Consider the following 15,014-nt stretch of genomic DNA (forward strand, 5'->3'; position numbering starts at 1 on the left):
CCGTTTGAAAACCGCAGAAATCCGCGTTTCAGTGGAAAAATGGCATGCATATTGATGTGTAGTACAAAGGCCAGCTTATGATCAAAGATAAGCCCCAAGAACTTTGTCTCAGGGACCACAGGCAGCACAACTTCACCAATAGAGTTCAGGATCAGGGTGAATACCCAGTTGGCAGCAAAAGTGTATGCAAACGGTTTTAGAGAGAGAGAAATTAAAGCCTTTTATTGTGGTCCACTTGGGTAAACAATGAAGGGTAGTCTGTAGCTGCTGCTCAATATACCTTAGAAATACACTGGGCAGCTGCTTGTATAATACAGTCAGTTACTGCTGCCATACAGTCATTTATTGATGGCTTACAGATGATGGCAAGATGAAGCTGTGTGAGAGCAGTGAAAGAGGGCCAGTTTGCTTGATCCAGCTTCCACTAGGGCAAATGGATCTGGTGGCATTGACCACAACCAGTATCTCTCAAAATCATAGGAAAATGATCACTGCCTCGTGGATTATTGTCAACCCTGCATGTAAAATGGGAGAATAGTGAAGGGGAAGCAAATTGAGAGATTAATAACAGTAAAGGACTGACTAGGTGCATGAAAAGAAGTAGAAGAACCAGTATTGAAAACAGAGAGGTTGTGTTCAGAGAGCATACACTCTACAGAACAGCCTCTCCTATCAATATCAGCACTTTCCCAGAGGGGATATGTCCATTAGAGTCCTCCAGGATTAAAAAGGGAGATGGCAACTGTTTGATTAGGGCAACATGGTCTGATTGATCATAGGTCTCTCCAGTTGACAGGTAAAGAGAACAAACAGTAATGGTATGATCTAAGGAAACAAGAATAGCTATGGGCTCCAAGGGTGTGTTAAGTGGCCAAGATAGGGTGGGCACATGCTGATCAACCAACAGTGCCACCCCTCCATGCACTCGTCCATCACACAACATGTCATTTCTATACAAAGAAAACTGCTAAAAGATGACTGTATCAGCAAGTTTCAGAAATGTTTCCTGTAAGGAAAGACATACAGGATGGTAGGAAGCAACCAGTGTTTTGATGTCATCCAGATTAGAACGTAAACCTCGACAGTTCCATTGTATCAAGGTAACCATTTTTATTTATGTGTAGGCAAAATGGGTGGAGAACCCTTCTGTTTATAACCATGTTTTTTTCTTTACTGTCCTAATTCGAGGGAGATCTATCGACCTCCATATATTCTGCCCTGGGTCAATTGGGCATGTCTTTGCTGTTAGAAGAGGATTCCAGTGACTGAGGACATGAACGAATGATTGTTTTGCATCTTGGGATGGGAGAAGATGTATCCAAGGAAATGCCTGTACTCAGAACCAAAGGATGTGAATCCTGGGATTTGATGGAATGTATGTAAATGACAGAGATGGGTGTTGAAGTTGATTCATAAACTTTTTTAACCATGGAGGTCAAAAGACTTTTCATTTGTTTTGAGAACGTTTCTTTTGGAGGTACAGAGAGATCTGTCTGCACTCCCGCTGTAGTAGTGGAATGAAGTGCATCATCATACATCTGAGATGAAGTTGTGGAGAGCAACTTTCAAGCCTCAGGATAAGTAATGTTATGAATCGTTTTCAAATGCTGCACCTCTTTTTCTTCCAAACATTTAGGGCAAGAACAAAAGTAGGATGGGTGAAAGGCAATGCAATTGATGCAATGAGGGTCTGTTTCATGTTCATAGGTATCTTGGTCCTTGCCACCTCAATGAGCACACGTCAAGGAACCACGACATGATGTCTTCGAGTGACTGAACCACTGACACTGGAAACATCGGAGAGGGTTTGAAATGTATGGCTGTACCCCGCAATTAAGATAAACTGCCTTGATGGTAGCAGGTAGACGTGGTGATGTAAATGTAAGAATAAGGATATTGGTTGGCATCATAATTCCATCTTTACAAGTGGAGATACACCTCACTGCAAAAACTCTTTGAGTGGAGAAACCAGTGAGAATCTTTGACTAAGGGATGTTCTTCAAATCCCTCTCAACAATAACTCCTTATGATGAATTCAAAGTAGTATGAGATGTAGCCTCAATAAGTATATCCCCAATTGCCTTTGAATGCAAGAGGAGTTCACTGTGTTCAGATCTGGATGTTTCCACCAATATGTCACCAGGTTGAAGCTTCTTTACTGACTTTGGTGAGCCAGAAAGTCCTTCTACTCCCTTCTAAATGAAAAAGGGAGACATCTGCCCTAAAGGTTTGTCTGAAAGAGAATGTAGGATAAGAAAATGAGGTACAACAGGTGGTACAGATGTTGAAGACTGCTGCTCAAAATCTTCAAAACATTGTTTACCTATGGACTGTTTTTTCACTATTTTATTTAAGTGTTTACTTGGAAGATCCATTATAAAATAAGCAATATTTCAGTGCCCACTGACCCCATCCACCATGGACCCCTATGAGGGGATATTCTACGATGTCAAACAAAGACAATACAGCAGCACCAGGATTTCGTAAGCACCATACCCAAACACCAGCATCAGATACAATGTCCACAATAACTGTTGAGAACATCCAACACTGATACTTAGTTGACCCTAGCTCAAGTGGGCCAGCTGACTGAGTCAAGGGGGGCCATCACAAGGCTACACATCTACAGGAATTTAAGGCCAAAGTGGCATGTTAGGGTTGAACCCCTCAACCACCAGGATCCTCTCCTCCCCTTAACAGGTTGCCACGCACGGCAAACATGTGGGTGGATGTTTAGATCCCAGAGAAGGTAAACTGAAAAAACAGAACCTTCCCTGGAAGGTCCCCTCACCACATACAGGAATTCACACTGAGAGAGACACTAGCAGAAGGCTACTGACCCAAAAACAAGTCCATAGTCTTCTAGATTTGTCTGAGAGTTCTACAACACTGTACTCATAACATGCCATTCAATAATAATGTTAACCATCCATGAGAAAAATATTTTAATGATATTTTAGCTTAAAATGGATTATTATCATAGCATTACATCACAGATTAGATTTTATTGAAGTATTTCTTTGTAGATAAACTTATCAATGAAAGTGCCTTGTTTTTCTGTAGCAACACTCATGAGATTTTAACTAAAGAAAAACTTTTTTTTCAAGTTTGTTTTTGATTATTTTATATTTGAAACTTACTCCTTTTTGTTTGTAATTTTTATCAAATATGAAATATATTTGTTGTAGAAATTTCAAATGTTTTATTTTTATTTCTCAATTATAAAAAATATTACCCAGTTATGTTTAATAATAATTAGTTTGGTAGTTTCCAAGATCTGAGTTTTGGATGTATACATTGCAAGCTTCATTATAATAAGATAATAGCTCAAAATACTGTTAAAAATTCAAGCTATAAAAATGATTTATAACTACATGGGTTTTAAAATTTAATTTTTTCCTAAAAGTGTATTTTAATCTCCTGTTTATTTAGCAAATTATCCACAATTTAAAGTCTTTCTAGTACACACCTAAATAATCTTTAATCTTCAAATGGAAAGAGAGCATAAAGCATACATTAATCTACTTGTACATGGGTAAAATATAAACTATAATGGGACTGTGATATACCACACATCTGTTTTAGTTAGTCCTGTTTTAAAAAAACTTTAAATGTATATCAAATCATTACCAGTTACTGTATTTTTTAATATAATTGTATGAAATTAACAATTAATTTTTATTTTTATTTACATGTATTTTTGTCAACTATATGGCTTGTGTAATTTTGAAAACCACACACACACACATTGTGATTAACAAATAATTACAATGCATTTAATGTATTATGCAAATACAGGTATAATTATATTAATTTCATAGCAGTCTTCTCCTGCAACAGATATAAGTATTTACATACAATATAGCTTCACATAAACAGTGCATAACCCACACATTTCAATTTTAGAAAAGTTAATAAATGCTTACCTATTTGACTCAAAAGGGTATGTGATGAACTTTGGATCAAAGGGAATTATATTTTGTAATATAAAGTATTACAAAATTTCATATGACATACTAATTCAGATCTGAAAAAAGTTTAATAATATATTAGCAATAAAAATAAAAGATACCTGTTAAATTTACAAGAAAGCTAAGCATGTAATTTATACCCTAAAAATCCAAACTCAGAACCTAAAGTTGTCAATGTAAACTATTCCACTATCTAAATTTTCTAGTGTATAAATAATTCTGTCTAAAACCATACCTGTCTCTAAACATCCTTATTATTTGTCTACCATTTGAAAGCATTCAAGTTTTGGGTCTTTTGAAATTCACTGCATCTTTTGATTGTTTGAACTAAATTTTTCTCAGACATTAATAACTGTATTCTTAAAGGCTGTATAAGCAAGCTCAGATCTAGTAAAGGGGCCTAAGGAGGACTCTAATTTACTGTTTAAGAAATTAATAACAATGTTATTTGACATTGTATCACCAGGCATGGATTTAGGAGAGGAATGCATGGGTTAGTGGGGAGGGGTCTAAGGGAGTGATATTCTCACCTCATTCCTCCCCTCCCCCTTTTTTGTTTCTTTAAGAAATTAATTATTTTTGATATTATTGGCTGTTTTTAGACATGTCAATTTTTATTTTTGGTCTATTAATTTATATAAAAAATTTTCTGAAATTAACACAACTGGAGTATAAAACAATCTGATTACAACCTCAGTCAAATACTATTCCTAAGTAAATACAACAATATGAAACCCAATTAAACCCTTCCATGGTATATTTTCATGCCTTGGTGCCTTTGCTTGTTCTAGACACTAACATTGCATATGTGCTCTAGACCTTAGATTTATTTTTTTTATCAAAGTTATAGTTTTTGTTATTTGCTTTTTTAAAACATGCAGTATATACTGAAGGGATTTAGAAATTTTAGTAACAAAGTTATTAAACAAAAAAGAGCTTTACTCTCCAGATAATAATCAACCTTTATTTCAGCCAATGTTATGCCACTGCAGCATCATCAGAAGTGAAGTATGAGAACTGTTTACAATTAGCACTTCTCAGGACACCTGTAGTTCTTTATATACTTATTACAAAATTGGTTTTTCATTGTTTGAAAGTTGTAATACTTGCAAGAATGATGATTTTGTATTGTCAATACCCTAATAAACAAAAATGCAAATACTATGACAGTGTAAGATGACTTAAAAAAAACAACAGAAATCCTGTTTACAAACACAAAATATGAATTTAGGTGTAGACATTATAATTTTATTCTATATTATAAATATTTAATTTTAATTACAAAATTTGAAATGTTTGTGTTTAACTGTTCTTATTTTCATATAAATCACGTAATTAGAAATAAAGATATATGCAATGAAGCCATCAAACATATTCCAACTGAGCTACTCAAAATTATTTTATACTCTTTACTACTAACTTTAGTAATAAAGTCAGTTACAATGTGCAGCTAAAAGAAAGAAATAATGAAAGTAACATGTTTTTATCAGTAGTACTTATACAGATATAGATGGACTCTCCCCCCTTAAAGTATTCTGGATTGCCTCCATCTTGACTAACAGTTTCTCAAAATATGGACCTCTAATGTTATTTGAAACATTCATAAATCATACATTTGAAAAATGTTCAATGTATGCACTCCATCTACAGAACATTGACATTTCTCTATCTTATTTTTCTTTATGAACATCATTATTGTTTGTCATATATTGTGAACTGATTTTTTCATATTGTGAAAAATAATTTTATTTTAAACAGTGAAAGAGTAATCCATTAATTTACACACAATGTAGGCATATAGCTGAAGTTCACTGTATTTTTTTGTTTTTTTAATTGAAAAAATTCATGAGAACTCATTTGCAAATATCACAAAGTAATATACTTATTTTCATCAATAAAAATTTAGTGGTTTTTAAAGGTTGTAGAAAGAAACCCACAAAATACAACTAATAGTATTTTCATGTTGTTACAGGTTTTGTTAATGTTGTATTACATTGCATATAAAATATATTTTCATCTATAACAGATTAGGATAAACAAAATAACTTTCTCAAAAATTATTGTACCCAAAGACAGGACTTCCTCTAGCTTTTCATATATTTTTGTTAGAAATTTTGAAGACAATTTTATATTTTTCTTGTAAGTATTTAAACAATTTTAATTCAAAAATATTTTAGAATCAATATTTTGCCCCATGTTGATTTTTAGTACAATTTCTGAAGAAAAAAAAGTTTATATTTACATTTCTACACAGGTACAAAGAATTTTACCTGAAGAGAAACTATCTACATTTTTTTTTTCAGAAGTTTTCTTCCAGTCCCAAATAATAACTATTTTAACTAAGAACTTATTATATTTTGAGAATATATTCTCCATTTCTTGATATTCAAGCATTTGCCTTACTTTTTATATGTGCTTTAGTTTAAAAATTACAACATTTAAATTTAAATATATACATTACTGTTGTATTGAGTTACAATGTTTGTAAACAAAAGAATTTTATGATGTTCATCAAATAAAATGAAACTGTCATGAAATCAAGTATGTTTACTGTTTAATGAACATGATAGAAGAATGCAAAATATTGTGATGACTCAAATCATTGCTGGATATTGTTTTTATGCAAATCATATTTAAACAATGTTTATAAATACACTGTCTTACTGACTACTTAATTATTAATAAGTGTAATTGTGACATGTTTTAAATAAAAACATTATTTCCCATATCATAAGAGTAAACCATGTTTTCATCATTTAATTATCAATTTATTTGATTTACAGAAGATCAGTGTGGGTGTACTTGGTGCACTTTAGTTTTATCCCAACAAATGCTTCTCTTCTTTGCCGATCTCAGCATTAGTATGAATTCAGAGGTTAGCAGGGAGGGCAAAGTTCCTTAATGCTTTACTCATCATAGTCCACGAGTGGCAGTCCGATATTGTATATTTGGTGTGGAACCATTTTTAACCTGCCACTCTGCACCTTGTATTTTCCAAATTATTCACAAGGACAAAAATTTCTATGGATCTCTTTCTCTTGTCATCAGTGGTATCTTCCAGATGTTTAGAGGAATGCTTCACTTCCTCCTTTGCACCAGTGAGATTCTAGCTAATCTTATGTGAAGAAGTAAGTACCCTATTGGAAGTTATAATTTTCCTGCACTGAAAATATATTTCTGATGAGTATCTACCTACTTTCACACTTCCCACTCTTCCTCCACACTTTTTTTAGTGCTCATTCCTGCCAAATTGCCAAGTGAAGGTTTGGTAATGAAGTGTAGATAGAGCCACATGCATCATGTGAGCATGTCATGCTCCTATTGGTTAATTAGTGATACATAATTTGCACGAGACATTGGAATCTTCTAATTCCAATGAGGGTAGTGAAGCAGAAGGCTTGTGGCATGTATACAGAAAAAAGTTCACATATAGAAAGCAGCACTTAATGATAATAGCTAATCTTGTAAGAAGAGGTAAGTACTGTATCAGAAGATAGATATCTGTAGCTATGTTACCTTAATATGCTGACATCTATGAATCAAACTATACACACATCACAAAATAAACAAAAACTGGTGGAATAACTTCACTTTGAAGAAATTACATTCTTAGTGTATTGGAAAGGATCTTGTGGTATGCTTCATTAAGCTCCTGCCAACTGGCTAAATGAACAAAGTGACTCACACAAAACGTTAAACATTTCACATCAGAAAACTACTCAAAAGATAAAAAACCAGAGATTGAAAAGTCATTTCAGTTGAGGTTCCATACTTAAAACCATCATTTTCAGATGTGCAAGCTGTTGATGGGCTAGGTATTACATTACACCTACTAATACCAGCCATCTTAACCCTACTAAGATAGGTCTTCCTTTGGTTACAGGTAATACTTTATTGTCATGATGTTTGTTTATAAATTTTGTATCAAATTGTAAAATATAATTCTAGTATTACACATTAGTTAATTTCTTAATTTAAAAGTAAATATTAAAAAAACACCTAAATATTGATATTTATGTGTCACATGATATGATGAATGCAGCACTAGTTCAAATTATATTTTTGTGATGTAAAAATTTAGTTTCACACAAATTAGGAACTCAACTTACCAATACTGAAAAGCTAGAATATCAAATAAGAACCTTTTATCTTTTCTATTTGTTGATATATTTCTCCTGTATTGAATCAGACAATGGCCTCACTCACTTCTTTCCATTTTCAGAAATGCTCCTTTTATACACGCAAATGAGGCTAAAGTATAAGGTTACCAACATATAGAAATGTAAATAACCAAATGGAAGCTCAGAATGTTCCCTTGTGGCTTTCTCAGCCATTTTCAAGTGTCATCATTTCCTTCTTTTAAAACAGGACTCATGAAGGTAGTTTGAGTTTTTAATCTGCTTGAAATTGATACTTTTGTGAACTCCACTCAATCCCTAATGGAAGGGTTTACAGTGGAAAATCAAGTAGATCTCATCCAATAGCTCATGAATCTCTCTCATATTAAAACTTCTCAATGTTATAATGTAAGGGTTGTAAACTTGTGAAATCCTTTCAGTTCAACTGTTTTTACAATCAGCAAACTGCTAACTCTAGGTAGATACATAATAATCACACAATTAGTGCATATATTTTACCATACAACACTATCCAACAGCTTGGAGAGAAAAGCGTGCAATGTTCTTTGAGTTTTTGAACTCCTATTTATCATATTCGATTGCCAAAGCCGTTGACACACAAGGCATTAAATTTACTGGCACCAGCTATCCTAACTCAGCAGTTTAAAATGTAATGAACACTAGTTCCTTTCAGTCATTTAATCAAATTACTATCCTAGCTGTTGGTACAGTTAACTCCAGTTGTATTGAAAAGGAGACACTTACAAGTAGCTCAAACAATGGTTAGAACTATTTCTTGCTTCTAGATCCTTCATTTCCTCATTTAAACCATCATGAAAAATCAAGTAAACTCTCATTTTTCCACCTTATCCAAACACTAGATTAAATTAAACTCTGAACCACAGATTCCATACAGTGATTTGTTGGAAATGATTAAGAAAGCAGCCCAAGCCTTCCTTGGCTTCACCCTTTAATGTTGAGGAGAAATATGCTTGGCCCTTGAGGGTGTCATAAGATTATCAGATTTTTGACCAACACCAAACTAATAAAACCTGTTCATGGAGTATTGTAATAATTACATTCAAGTAGGCTTGATAACAATGTAAAAAGGTATACCCTTGCTGTAAGGAAGAAAAAAGATAATCTGTGTTTAACAGTTTATCCTCTAGCTCTATGCAAACTCAGGTTTCTCTGTCATCTATGACATATATGGTCATCCTTACAGGATACATGTGGACTTAGACTCAAGGCTCCTCTTAATGTCTTGCTGCTTAGTTCCCCTATCTTACCTATTGGTGAAACAGCTCCTATCGGTCAACATCCTCCTGCAATGGCACAGTCCCTCTTGGTTAGTCTTGGGTACAGTCTATGCAGGACTCCGAGCCTGTCACCAACCAGAATAACACAACTTCAGCTTCTGTCAGTATTGTATGGTGGGTGAAGTATGCTAATCAGAGCTATTTCTCTGGCAGGTCAAACAGTACTCATCAGTAAAGACTGTGAAATATGGGAAAATAAAAAGCACTTTTCAACCTACTCTGACTCAAGCTCTGAATGAGGTGCAAACTTATCTAAGAGTCGGATCCTAAGGACACTCCTGCTGACCCATACCCATAATGTTAGCTACCCAATGACTACCACCACAGGTACCCATTTATGAAGCAAAGCAGATTTTGTCCTTAATGTTCAAAGGTGTAATAAAAGAATATGTAAACCAGTTTCTGACATATTTCAAGTAGTTAATACATGGAATGGCTAGTCTCAGGAGCAGCAAGAATAATGTATGATGATAAACTTGGAGGTCCAGCCCTGGATTCCATCACCTACCTAAGAAAGATGCACCTAAAAGACATTTATTTATATACAATTATGGTTACATATATATATATCCACTTTGTATATCAATACATACATTAGTAGCTTGAAACAGGCTACTTCCACCTTACTCCCAAGTTACTCTGGTAACCTACATTTATCTTCCAAAGCTAGTTAATCGGTTTGAGCCCAAGAGCAATGGACTGCATGACTGTACGTAGCACAGAGATTAATAGTACCTCTGTATACACAAGTGGTGTTTAATTGTTTACTAACACTAAGTCAATTGCACTGACATCATGTAACATGGTTACAGAAACCACATGTGAAATGAACTTTACACACCCAGAAATTAAGCAGCATTAGCTCAGGCAATTGCCTGTTTGAAGAAGGATGAATTTTGTTGTTCTGTTATAGTGGGCAAACCGATAACTAATTTAATACTGTAATGCCCATCAAAACACTATGTGTAAAGGATGCAACCAAATCTGGCTGCAATGCTAAGGTTTCACTCCTCTAACTTCAATCAGAAGCCAGTATGAAGTTACCAACATTGTTGATTGAGGACTGTGCAAACAGTTCAGACGATGTAATGAAAAAAAACAAATAACCTATATTTATGGGAACAGATAGTTGAATGAGTTGTACAACAGTGATCTGCCATAACATATATACATATGCAACACCTATCCAAATAAACTACTGCCAGACCTGTTTCCCTGGAACACAAGAGATGTATCCAGAGCCAAGATACAATTAATATTAAATAATTGGATAATGAAACCATTAGAGAGTGCTTGATCATCTCCAGTAGCAACTGTTAGGATAAAAAGAAAGTATACCAAGTTTCTGCAATTTTAGTTGGGTGAACACAAAACTCCCTCTGACACTTTTCACTTGGTGCAAACAGAAGAGCATATGGTTCTATTAGAAGTTCCCAATTGTTCAAAACCTTAGTTCTGATATCTAGACAGATGAAAATAGCAGACCGAAGACTTTTTTTGGTTTGAAGGACAGCTTATATACGAATTATGTCATGCCATTCAGCCAGTGTCACATGCCAACCTATTCTAAATGCCAATAAAGCTCACACTGAAAGGTCTGTCATGGAAAAGCTGTCTGGTCAACATTGATGATAAGTTGATGTTTAGCTGCACTTTTGAGTCTACAGTTAAAAATTCATGAATTGTATTCTACCATATAAAGAAAGCAAGCTTGAAAATTAAACCAAGAAAATACATGCATGTGTAGAAAAGTGGTAATTCAAGGTTATATTGTACAAAGAGACATCTGCAGTTTCTTTGGTTTGTAACCAAGCTTTCCAAGATATCAACACCACTGTTCTCATTATAACCGATATGAATGGTGTAAGGAATATGAACAAGCATTCAACTCCCTAAAACTTGCTTTAATGAGCTCCAGAGCTAGCATATTCATACTAAAATAATGAATTCCTGCTAGACACTGGCACCAACAACAATGATATCAGAGCTGTTTTATTATAGTTGCAGAATAGAAGGGATGATAAGCACTTGGTTTATACCATTGCATTTATCATGATGTACCTCCTGGGTGCACACCATGGAAATGCAGATGAATTTTCTAATTTCACAGCAAGATCCTGTCAATTCATGGAATGTCCTGGTCCTGGACACTGTGGAAGGTGAAGCCATTTCCATCATAGCAATGTCAAGCCATACAGCTGGAGATTGTACTAGTGGTTGGGTGCCATAATTGAAAATTCAAGAGCTCCATGAATAACACCTGAAGAACAAAGTTCCAGCATGGGAATCCTACCTCAAAGTGGACCTAGGTTTATCCATTAGTTAATACATTGGCACAACCTGTATCTGTTATATTGACTGAACACTGAATAGCACAATTTAAAACACTAATATATATTCACACACAAAGCAGGAAGCTAATCTAAACAATAAATTGTACATCAAACTGTTTAAAGTAATAAATGTGGTGAAGATATGCATTTACTCTAATCACCCCTAATCTGATGATAATACAAATTTCCAAGCATAAGCATGCCTAGTTTGTTAATTCCAGCCAAACCACCTGGAATGAGCACTTATCTTACATTATTATGGCATACAGAGTAACAGAACAGAAGTTTACAGACTATTCATTAAACATATTCATGCAGGAGTTTGCCAATCAGTTAAGTCAACAAACATAAGAAGCATTACAAAAAGACATAATTTCACTGGAGGAGATACCTGTCAAATACTAGATGACAGCTACCTAGGATGGCCAAATGATAGAACAATCATTGGCTGAAAGAACATTGGGATCCTTGCTTTCCAATATAAAAAAATAGATTCTTGGATTCTCTAATGTTTCAAGAAAATCATTCATCTGATCCAGTTGACTAAAAAGTATTGTAGCACACTTTGCTAGGTTTTATCCATATATTTGGAAAAATACGATGACAATATGCAGTGAGAGGTGTATTTCCTTTGAATTTACAGTTGTTGACACTTATTATTTATGTTTTGTTAACTGTTCATATTTCATTTCATATTTTTTTGTGTTGTATTCTGAGAGTAGTTGTACAAAAGGTAATACTTTAAGAATTGGTAAGATCAATGAGCTTCAGTTGATACAGTTTCAATTCTTCAACATATTTAAAACAGACTTTACACTAAAAAGCTTATTACATAAACATGAGTTATAAAAAGTTATTTCCTAATGATATAATAATTGAAAGCACATTATTATAGCAATGGAAGGAAAAATAATGTTTTGTATATATTAACATGTCCTTTGGCATTTTTCTTTATTGTGCATTTTGGTACGTTCTTGTTGTCACTGATGATAATAAGAACCAATAAGTGATAGCAAAGGAAAATATGTTACATACCAAATACCAACTACACTACACCTGCTTCTTTAGTACCAACAAGGCCTTTATCCTAACACCAGTGCTCATCAGACTGCCTGGGCAAACAACAAATACAGTAGTATAGACTCTAAACATATATCAATTTTCATGAACAATGGCTGTTATGATAAGAACTAAGTTATATGAATGAATTGTAATCATCAATTTTATTTAAGTAATTTAAAATTTAGATTTTTATGTTAAGAATTCATAACACATTATTATAATCTTAACATACTTAACCTGATGACCAGTCTTATCTGCTTAAAATAACACTTTTGATATACTTTATTAGAGAAATTATTTTACAATAATACATATTTCACATAACTCCCAATTGTTAGTTTTTGTAATTTTTCTGTTACAAAGTCAATCTTTCACAACACATTTCATATCTTTGTGGTATGTAGGCATTACATACATTTTCTACCTTTGTATTTTAATATAGGATTTTTCAAAATATGTCAGTTATTCTGGTCTTTGCAACATTTTACAAATCTTCAAGAAATTTTCATGTCACTATTATTATTTCTGCCTATATTTCTATGTCATACCCCAGTGACAGCACATGGTCTGTCCATGGGAATAATAAATATCAATCTGCATCTTGAGTTTTAAAGTAGACAGCTGTTTTCTCCAACAGTAGATCAGCTGGTATCTTGAAGTTACTGTCTGAGATATTTTCTAATGAAAATTACCAGTCATGTACAGAATATTAGTAGCTATGGGTAGGACTAATGTTACTAATATAACTAAAAAACATGAAGTTTAATCACTCTTGAGAGAAAAACGAAATTCGATCAATTTCTCCAGCAAAATTCATTTGTCTGGTTGGGAGACATAAATAAAACACTGTGTGTTTTGAATGAAGATTCTTCATTATGTTTTTGTACAACTGTGACCAGTCTCTTGATTTCTTACAAACTCTGTTAAACTCGAATAGCTCAAAATTACATTTTAATTTATTTTTGAATCTCCTATTATTCTGTAGACCTATCTTGTCACTCTAAAAGAAAACAGTTAGACCTGAAAATACCATCTTCTTCCTTGTTAAATATCTACAACTGAAGTTAATACTTTCATCTTTCACAATTCTTTCATACTCCTAGTATAAAAATAATTTCAGTTCTCCGCAGCAATCATTTTGAAAGATTGTAAAAATATATAATCTTGCTATTTTAATATTATTTTTGCACATGTTTCATTTACATCTTCCTACCATTAGATCAATAATATATTATATAATACGTCTAACACAAGAAAAAAACTAAATTGGTATTAATATTATTATTCTACTTCATACTTATAACATTGTTATGGCACTAACTCTTTCTTTATTATCATGCTTCACATTAATTAAAAGTATTAGTAATTAAAACCAACGATGTCATGTTTGTTCTGTTAAAAAGAAAGGAAGAAAAAAGTACTTAGCTGGATAACTTGTGTAATTTTAAGAATTTATGAGTCAAACTAAAAGCAAACCGAGTATGTTGCAGCTTAATGTACATTATGTAACTTTACTTCTAACTTATCTAGCTAACCTTTTTTCTCCGGGCCTTAGTTTTCTATCTCGTTCTGATGTGCTTGCTTGAGATCCCGTCTGTATTGTAAGCGGCATTACTTGGATAAAAATTTAAAATAAACTAATAACGAGCTAACATACATAAAATAGTTAAGCCTAATATTAAAATACGAACAACACGTCCAATGATAACACTACTAAGTACTCTCGTTCAAATCAAACTCTCGCATGAAGCCTCCTCACCATTCTGGTGCGAATCTGGTCACCAAAGCTTTTGCATGAAAACACCTAGATATCAATAAAAGTTATTCTAAAGCTCGTAAACTTTCACTAAAAGCGGTATTTTTTGCAGTCTTTATCTTTTTTTAAAAAGATATACATAATTTTGTATGCATATGACGAGCAACTTTTTTACAGTCAGTCCTAGCACAGGCTTGGTTTGTTTTGAATTTTAAGCAAAAGTAATCGGGGGCTATCTGCACTAGCCATCCCTAATTTAGCAGTCTAAGACTAGAGGAAAGGCAGCTAGTCATCACCACCCACCACCAACCCTTGGGCTCTTTTAACCAACAAATAGTAGGATTGACCGTCACATTATAATGCCCCCACGACTGAAAGGGCGATCATGTTTGATGTGACGGGGATAACGAGTCGGGTGCCTTAACCACCTGGCCATGCCTGGCCGTTAACACAGA

At 33.7% G+C, this 15,014-nt stretch overlaps 1 protein-coding gene across 12 annotated transcripts in view; it reads right to left on the minus strand.

The window, feature by feature from the left end:
• The window catches only part of LOC143242201 (RNA polymerase II-associated factor 1 homolog), a 68,307-nt gene extending 53,343 nt beyond the window's left edge, over positions 1–14,964 (minus strand). For 5 of the 12 annotated variants that reach the window (XM_076485565.1, XM_076485566.1, XM_076485567.1 and 2 more), the window contains exons 1-3: positions 14,339–14,964; positions 12,777–12,853; positions 3,927–4,027 (exon numbers count right to left, since the gene is read on the minus strand). The gene's annotated coding sequence lies outside the window, so the exon portion shown is untranslated. The remainder of the gene's footprint in view (positions 1–3,926; positions 4,028–12,776; positions 12,854–14,338) is intronic. The other 7 variants (XM_076485558.1, XM_076485557.1, XM_076485560.1 and 4 more) reach the window with 3 other exon arrangements.
• Positions 14,965–15,014: the final 50 nt, after the last annotated feature.

Source organism: Tachypleus tridentatus, unplaced genomic scaffold (assembly GCF_004210375.1).
Source record: "Tachypleus tridentatus isolate NWPU-2018 unplaced genomic scaffold, ASM421037v1 Hic_cluster_2, whole genome shotgun sequence".
Classification (NCBI taxonomy): domain Eukaryota; kingdom Metazoa; phylum Arthropoda; class Merostomata; order Xiphosura; family Limulidae; genus Tachypleus; species Tachypleus tridentatus.